Raw genomic sequence first — 7661 nt, forward strand, 5'->3', positions numbered from 1 at the left:
AACGAGATGTACACAGCTCATCTCCCCGCCCACGATCCCTTCCCGCAAGGAAGGAGGGAGCAAATGCTAAGCATTGCCCTCATGAAATGTGGTGCTTCTAAATAAAAAAGGTAGTATGCCTACCTATAGGGCTATAAAGAAAGCACTTGTGAGAGGCAACCTAGTTATTTTATTTTTGATTCCGTTTTGAGTTTTTTTTTACTATTATATTGCAGTCCGTATGTCATTAAAAATGTTTGATGTCAAACATCAGGACCATCAAGACCATCTAATCCTACTAAACACATCCCGCTTGATATCTAACCTTCCGTAAGATCCACCCTTCTCAAAATCTCCTAAGCATCTATCACTTCCTAAAATAACATTAGGAGCATTACATCACGGGATCGCCACATTCAGCAATGATTTTGGTATAAGGAAAGTTATCAGGACGGTATCACCGGAAACTTCAGAACATGTAAAGCAATCAGGTTAGGAGCACACAGACTTGCCACCAGTGCCCACCTCGCACAGGCGCATCTCTCTCTTGTTCTCTCGCGCCTCTCTTATTTTGCGCCCAGCACCACCGCCACCGCACCGAGGTCCCAGCCAACGCCACGAAAGTTGTCGCCGCCGCAGAGAGGCTGATTCCCGGCCACCCTTGCCCCGGAACGACACAACATCCTCATGATCTCCAGGGGCCTCCACCGAACGAGATAGCCACCACTATGCGCTCGCTCCGAACCTGTGTTGCATCCTTTCGAGCGCATCACCGTCTGCCACGAGCTCTATGCCCGCCGTACAGGTTCCTCTATTGCATCCGTGTGAGCGCGTCGTGCTCTTCCATGGTCCTCTTCCCTAACCCCTTTTCATCTTCCTTGCGCCTGATAGGAGGAGTACGCTGCACTGCATGAGGAGATTGATCATAGGTCGTCGTGGAGTTGGACAAGGTCGCTTGCCAGCTCCCAAGCTCGAGGGTCCAGGTCAACGAGCTGGACAAGCAACTTACATGTTTGATATCTTTCTTCATATCTGTTGGACGTTGGTGAGACCAACTACAACTCATTCCCCTTTGTGACACAGATTAGCTGTATTCTGATGTGAGGAATAATGAATGGATGGTGCTATTTTCCTAGGATTTTGACATCACATCCAAGCAAGAAAACTAAGGTATTATTCAGATCAACTGAAATGATCTTCTATATTTTGAAACTAGATAAATTATGTACATCTGTCTGTACATTTTATACCATCAATAAATGCGCTCAAATAGTAGATGCAGGAGCTATACCGGATCACACTGGTTTAGATCCTTGCCTTCCCTAGGTTGGACTTAAGGTAGAGTATCATGGTCACCAATTACTGGAGGTGCTTTTGTCTCGGTCTGCTGGCAGAGATGGATAAGCAAGTTAAGGTGATGCCAGACGCTGACTTCTATCTTGGTTTTACCGGAATTCTGTTATGATTCTCTACACCATTACCATACTGGTTTCCTTATATTTTGGTGTACGTGGTACATTTGTACCTTAGATAGAGGATGCATGTGGTGAACTTTCTTGATGGAGATTACTAAATCCGGAGTCACGGTTGTTCGTCGTAAAGAACCAAAGATGCTTCCTCATTCTCTACTACTTATTAGTAAACAGTAAAACTCACCTAGCTAGGAGCCTCCACAGCGATTTTAAGTTCTACACCGTCCGATTTAATCATTTAACGATCTGGATCTTACCACGTTTTTTACTTCGTTAGATCGCGTCAAATGGGCCAGCGTTCGTTGCTGGGCTGCTACTCCACAAAATGTGTTAGGCCGCACCTGGTTTATCGGGCCCGAATCGGTTACATGGGCCTAGCGGTCATGCCCTTCTGTAGTTCCCGTCTCACAGGTATCGCTAGCTACGCTAAAAAAAAGGTATCGCTAGCTACGCTAAAAAAAAAGGTATCGCTAGCTCCCCTAAAAAAAAGGTATAGTCGCTAGCAAAACGAACGACCCTCGTTGTTCTTGTTGCGCCGCCGATGTACCGTCGAGCGCGCCTTTCTTTCTCTGCTCCGCGCCGCCATTTGTCTTCCGCCAGTGCCCGGTCAATATTGATTCACGCCACCAAATAACCAGGGATCCAGTTCTACCATTGTTGTATTGACTGCTGGTTGCCGATTTACCTCCATCATGCGTCGATTAACAAGAGGCCGCCCAAATACTTGGCTTCTTCTCCGGCATCGGTGCCGACACAGTGCTATGGCACACAGGAAACGGAGTGCGCTCGCTCCATGTGGGCCTGGGCTTCTTCGATTTACCTGCAGACCCGACAGACCCAGCCCACGATCCGAGCGACGCCTCCCCTCCTGTTCGTACATGCCGCATAATATGTGCAAACTGAAACTGCCGGCGGCGTCGTAATCATGGTGGTATAAATTATGACCCTCCCTCTCCTGTAATTATGGTGATTTACTTTCTTCTGTCCTTCATATATATTTCCAGGGAGTAAACCATCTTTCTTTGCCTATCGTTCTTCAGCCATTTTCCTTGTTTAGGCTTTCCTGTTTGCTCACCTACCATTCTTCCTCTCTGCAATTGCATGGACACCAACATTATGTAGCCAACTGACTTACGTTGTTTGTTTCAGGGGTTGCTCGTGCTCGTTCTTTTGGGATTTGTATTCAGGAACTGCTCACATGAAGTATCTGACCTTCATTTTCTACCATGGCTGCTGGACAGGTGTGGGGAACCCCGGGGGTCGTAGGCTAGACAAACCCAGATCACCATCTGGCATAAGCCTAACCTAGATCTCTAGGGCCTACAGCGTGAGAATCGGTAACACAACAGTGACTCTACAACTCAAAGAGTAATACAAGCTCATAGCTGAGCGAAAAACCAAAGTATTACAAGCAGAGGTCACTGACCTGACAATTCATCAATCAACGGAAGCGAAGTTATGCTATTCTAAATAGCAAGATAGCAAAAGGCCTAAGAGGCCAGGAGCATAACGGCGACGTCCCAGCCCATAGTTCCAGGCTGCCACCTGAGAATCCCAAGCTACTCGTCGATGTTGACCTAGAAACCTTCATTTGTTGGAGCGTCTTCGTCTGAAACAAAGCATGCAAAGCTGAGTACGGGGACTCAGCAAGACTTAGTACAACCTGTTAGCAAAGCTGGTATACGAGGCTTTATGTGGAGCTTATTTTGCAGAAAGCCAGTTTTCCTTTGTAAAACAAGAGGGAGCAGAAGCTCGTCTACTCAGATCGTTTTAAAAGGGGATAAGAGAGCGGTATCACTAGCTCTACTGATCATCATATTGAATCCACCGAATCTTCATCATCAGCTGAACCTATCAACTAGGAGCACCCCCTCGATACCCTGAGGAGGGATCCTTAACACACATTGATTCCAAGTTTTACGATTAGGTTCATGTTATCTATGATCACAGAATCCATCACCAAGTCGTCCGTAACCGTGGACACGGCTTTTCGAAAAGATTTACCCTGCAGGGGTGTACAACTTTACCCACACGCGCCGACCGACTCTTAGCGCCGTCATGTACACGCTTCCTTGGCGTGCCGGCAGAGGGTGATCGAACAAAACCTTTCCCTTACTTCGCCTATTCCATGAGTCAATCTAACTGGGGAACTCCGTCATCGTAGGTAGCCATTCTCCGAAGCGGTCCCGGTCATTGTGTGCAGGGGATCCAGTTCAATGCCTCCAGCATCCTTCACCCTAGCCACGTCCATGTATGATGCACCTTTGAAAACCTTTTCCACGCCTTCGCCATGCAGAATGCCAAATGGAACTCGCAAACTAATTGACTCATGGGTAATCTAGGCAAGTTCGGGCCAAGGGGTTCCCATGGGCCCCGTGTGGCTGTACGCTCAGTCTTGGTTCCGAAGGCGAGAACTCAGGTCCTAGTATCGGCGAGAACGAGTCAAATCACCACATCCCCATGTGGCGGCCCATCCAAGCCTTTAAGCATATTTATTATCATCACTGATCTTACCACATCATCCTGCCATACTAGGTTCATTCGCAGCTCTGATTCATCAACCAGATGGATCAGAATTCGTCAACTAAGCATGGCTAAGCATATTCGATATAACAGCTCTAGCGATGCACACGAGCTCAAACCTAGTTTTGCTGGGAGCAATGGATCAGAGTATATAGGCTACAAGGATGGTAAATACAATACACATAGGATAACTATCCCTGCCGATAAAACATATTGGAAACGAATGCAATATGTAGAAACCAAAAGTAAAAGCATTTCGAAATCATAATATGAACCAGGCTAGGGCTTGCCTTTGTCCCTGATAAACCAATATGGATCTTCGATGATCCCATGCTTGACTTATTCTTCGATGGACAAGTACTGAGTTGTTCTTCGATGGATCTTCATCGTCTCGGGCACTTGCTCTATCGATCGCGAAGAAGCAAACACCGGAAAGGTAAAACAACAATCAACACATGGCATCGATGCAATGCACATACAAGTATGATGAGATGACATGTTAATTAGTTACTGAAATAACCCTAAGACATCATCAAATTAACAGGGGTTCGACGGGACTAGGGTTAGTAGTTCCGGAGCCCTAAGAGGGGTTGATTTCGTTCTTCTAAAACAACTAGGTTTAAAGTTGGTTAACAATGCATGATTTTGTAACCAAATTGTAGATCTCATTTTTCTGAAAATTTTGATATATTATACATATTTTTATGATTTAAAATGAATAAGTTATGAATTTTACAAGTTTTATTCATTTTAAATCATTTCTGAAAATCTCGGAAATTAATAAAAACCTGACAGACTGGACCCACATGTCATAGTTTTAATCATTTCCTAAATATTTACGAAAACAATAAAATCCTGACAAGTTTACCCACCTGTCAATATATTTCCATTTACAGAAAAATAAAAGAAAACAAAAGAAAAGGGCGGCGGGGCCCACCGGGGTCAACCTGGTGGTCAACAACCTGCGGCTCACCGCCGGTGACCATGCAGAGGCGGCGTTAGCGCGCTCCCCTGCACGCGCGGAGAGGCGCGTCGGACGCGGGCGGCTGCGAGGAGCAGGCTGGTGGCGGCGCCGCCAGCTAAAGGTGGCCGGAGCATCGCCGGCGGCGATGCCGAGCGGCGGCCGGGGCAGGTTCGCGTGGAGGCGGCGATAGGGGGCGTAATCGGACAGGGCGAGGGCACAGGCGGGTTGAGAAGCTCACCGCGGAGCTCGAGGAGGTGACGGCAAGGCCGGAGGGGGTCCGTATCGCCGGCGAGCTTCGACGGAGCGGCGGCCGTCTGCGAGGTAGAAGGGCGTGGCGGGGTCGACTGGGGGCTTCCCGAGCCGATTCCTTCGGCTGGAAGGTTCATGGCGGCGAGGCGGAGCTCGAGGGAGGGTCGCCGGAGCCTGGGGATGGCCGGAGACGGCGGGGGAAGGGGTGGCCGGCGAGCTAGGGTTTGGCCTACGCGCGCGGAAGAGAGACAGAGAGTTGGGGATTGGGCGTCCTAGGGTTCACTGGCGGCGGCAGGGCGCTTTATAGCCGCCGGCGGGCGGCGGCGTTCATCTCAACGGCGAGGAGGATCGGGCGGCTGCAGCGCTGCCAGGCAGCAGCTTGGAGGCGCGGGGGAAGAAGGAGTTTTTTGCAGAAAACCCCCTGCAACTTCTGTCGGGCTGAGGTGGCTCTGGCTAGGCCGAGCTGGGCCGCTTGCTGGGCTGCGCAAGGAGAGGGGAAAGGGGGAAATTGGGCTGCTGGCCCAGGGGAGAGAGAGAGAGAGGAGAGTTCTCTCTCCTTTTTTTCAACAAAAACTGTTTTTTTTCTTTATTTTGTTTCAAACTTCTTTTGCTATTTGAAATTGTTTTGTATTTTCAAACTTTCTAAACTTTTCAAATATCACATGGACTTCTTAAAAGAGAAGTGCCATGCAGGTTTGGTTTGAACAATTTAAACATAATGAGCATTTGAGTTTGAGAGGGAGATTTGCATAACATTAGGGTTTTCAAAACAATTCATTGATGCAAATGTTCTTAGGAAAATTATGATGCAAATGATGCACAATCAACCCTAATTAGGTTTTATTAAAACAGGGATGTTACAACAGGTACATTTGTTCAAGCAAATTTAGCTCTTTTTACTCATCTGCTGTTAATATTTCTCAACATTACAATTTCCTTTAAATGTGTTTTCTACTGTGTGCAACTTGTTCAATTTGTAATCCCAAAATACATGCATATGCCTAATGCCTTTCATCGCCCAAGATGCTTCTCCGATTGCTGTTTCTGCCACGCTTTCAAGAGCGTTCCCTGTTCGTACTTCCTGCCCACCATCGATATGCAACTTTAATTCCTGGATATAGTTATATATAAAGGATCATGTTAGAGGTGCAAGTTTCGAAGTAGTGTAAAGGTCATCCTTTATTTGTTACCTGGATGAGTGAGATTTGCATTCAGGTAGTGTGTTGGTTGAAGTTACTGGATACTAGACGATTTTATATCTTAACTGAATTCATGGAGAAAAATGCAGAGAAGTAGTACAAAATTGGCATGAATACTGGATACAACTCGTTTGTCATTAATCAGATATCGGAATGGAACCCATTGCTTATATGAGGAATATGTTATCGAGTTAACTTGTTGATATAGATATTAATTTCCTTTACCAACGAAGCCTGACAAGGCAGCGTTCTAGGGCGTACAGGAGGGGAAGCATATAATTTCCGTCCTCTCGAGGTGCTTGCAAAAGTTGACTCGCCATTTACTTTGTTTCTCGGTGAACTATAATAATTGCCCTTCTGCTCTTCAAAATAATGAATTTCACTTCACCGCTTTGCTTTGTTGGGCTGTAATAATAGCCAAGTTTCCTTGTTTTCAGAGGTAGATTCGGAAGAAAATGTACTTGGTGCAAATTTTCAGTGTCCCATTCTTGGCATCTTTAGGGTGCCCATTCATCTGGTGAAACAAAAGGTAGGTCTGTTACCAAAGTTATGTCTGTTACCACAGTCCACAGAGTTAGCCATCAATTAATGATTTTTACCATATATAGATTTACTATTATAAATATGGAAGCTAATTGATCCTACTATGTAACCAAAGGGTAATGTAAAACATTAAAGAGCTTGTGCCTAACATATAAGATGCAAGACTCGAACTCTACACAGATTGCTCAACATAGGCATAAATGTGGAGTAATGACACAGTACGTAGTTAAAAGAATGTTGACTGGAAAGAGCTGTACTATCTCCGTACATTTTGGTTAAAAAACTTTATATATTACTTTCTTTTCTCTTTTTTATACTTTAGATAAATGATGGCAGTTCATGTGTACAGAGATAGTACATTAGATGTCCAGAGATAGTTTTTGACTGAGGTTTTTTTTTCCTGTCATTTGTTTCTATTTTATATTTGCATAAAAAATGTTGGATGAATTTATCTCTAAAGTACACTGCTAAATGAACCATCATTTGTAGATTTATGTAGTCATTTCAACTTTAACTTTGAGGGTATTTTATGTGTAGTAAATACGAATTGTTCATGACACTAACATTTAGCACCGCATCATGATCCCATCTTATAAATGGTTATTGTTTCCATTCAGGTGTTAATATCAGGTTCATCTGCATATAATTAAAATTTGATGTTAATTTAAAACCTTATCTTTTAACTGTTTGCTTTCGAAGTTCAGCTTTTGTCATGTTCTGAGGTCAAACCTC

Source organism: Lolium perenne, chromosome 4, assembly GCF_019359855.2.
Source record: "Lolium perenne isolate Kyuss_39 chromosome 4, Kyuss_2.0, whole genome shotgun sequence".
Classification (NCBI taxonomy): Eukaryota; Viridiplantae; Streptophyta; class Magnoliopsida; order Poales; family Poaceae; genus Lolium; species Lolium perenne.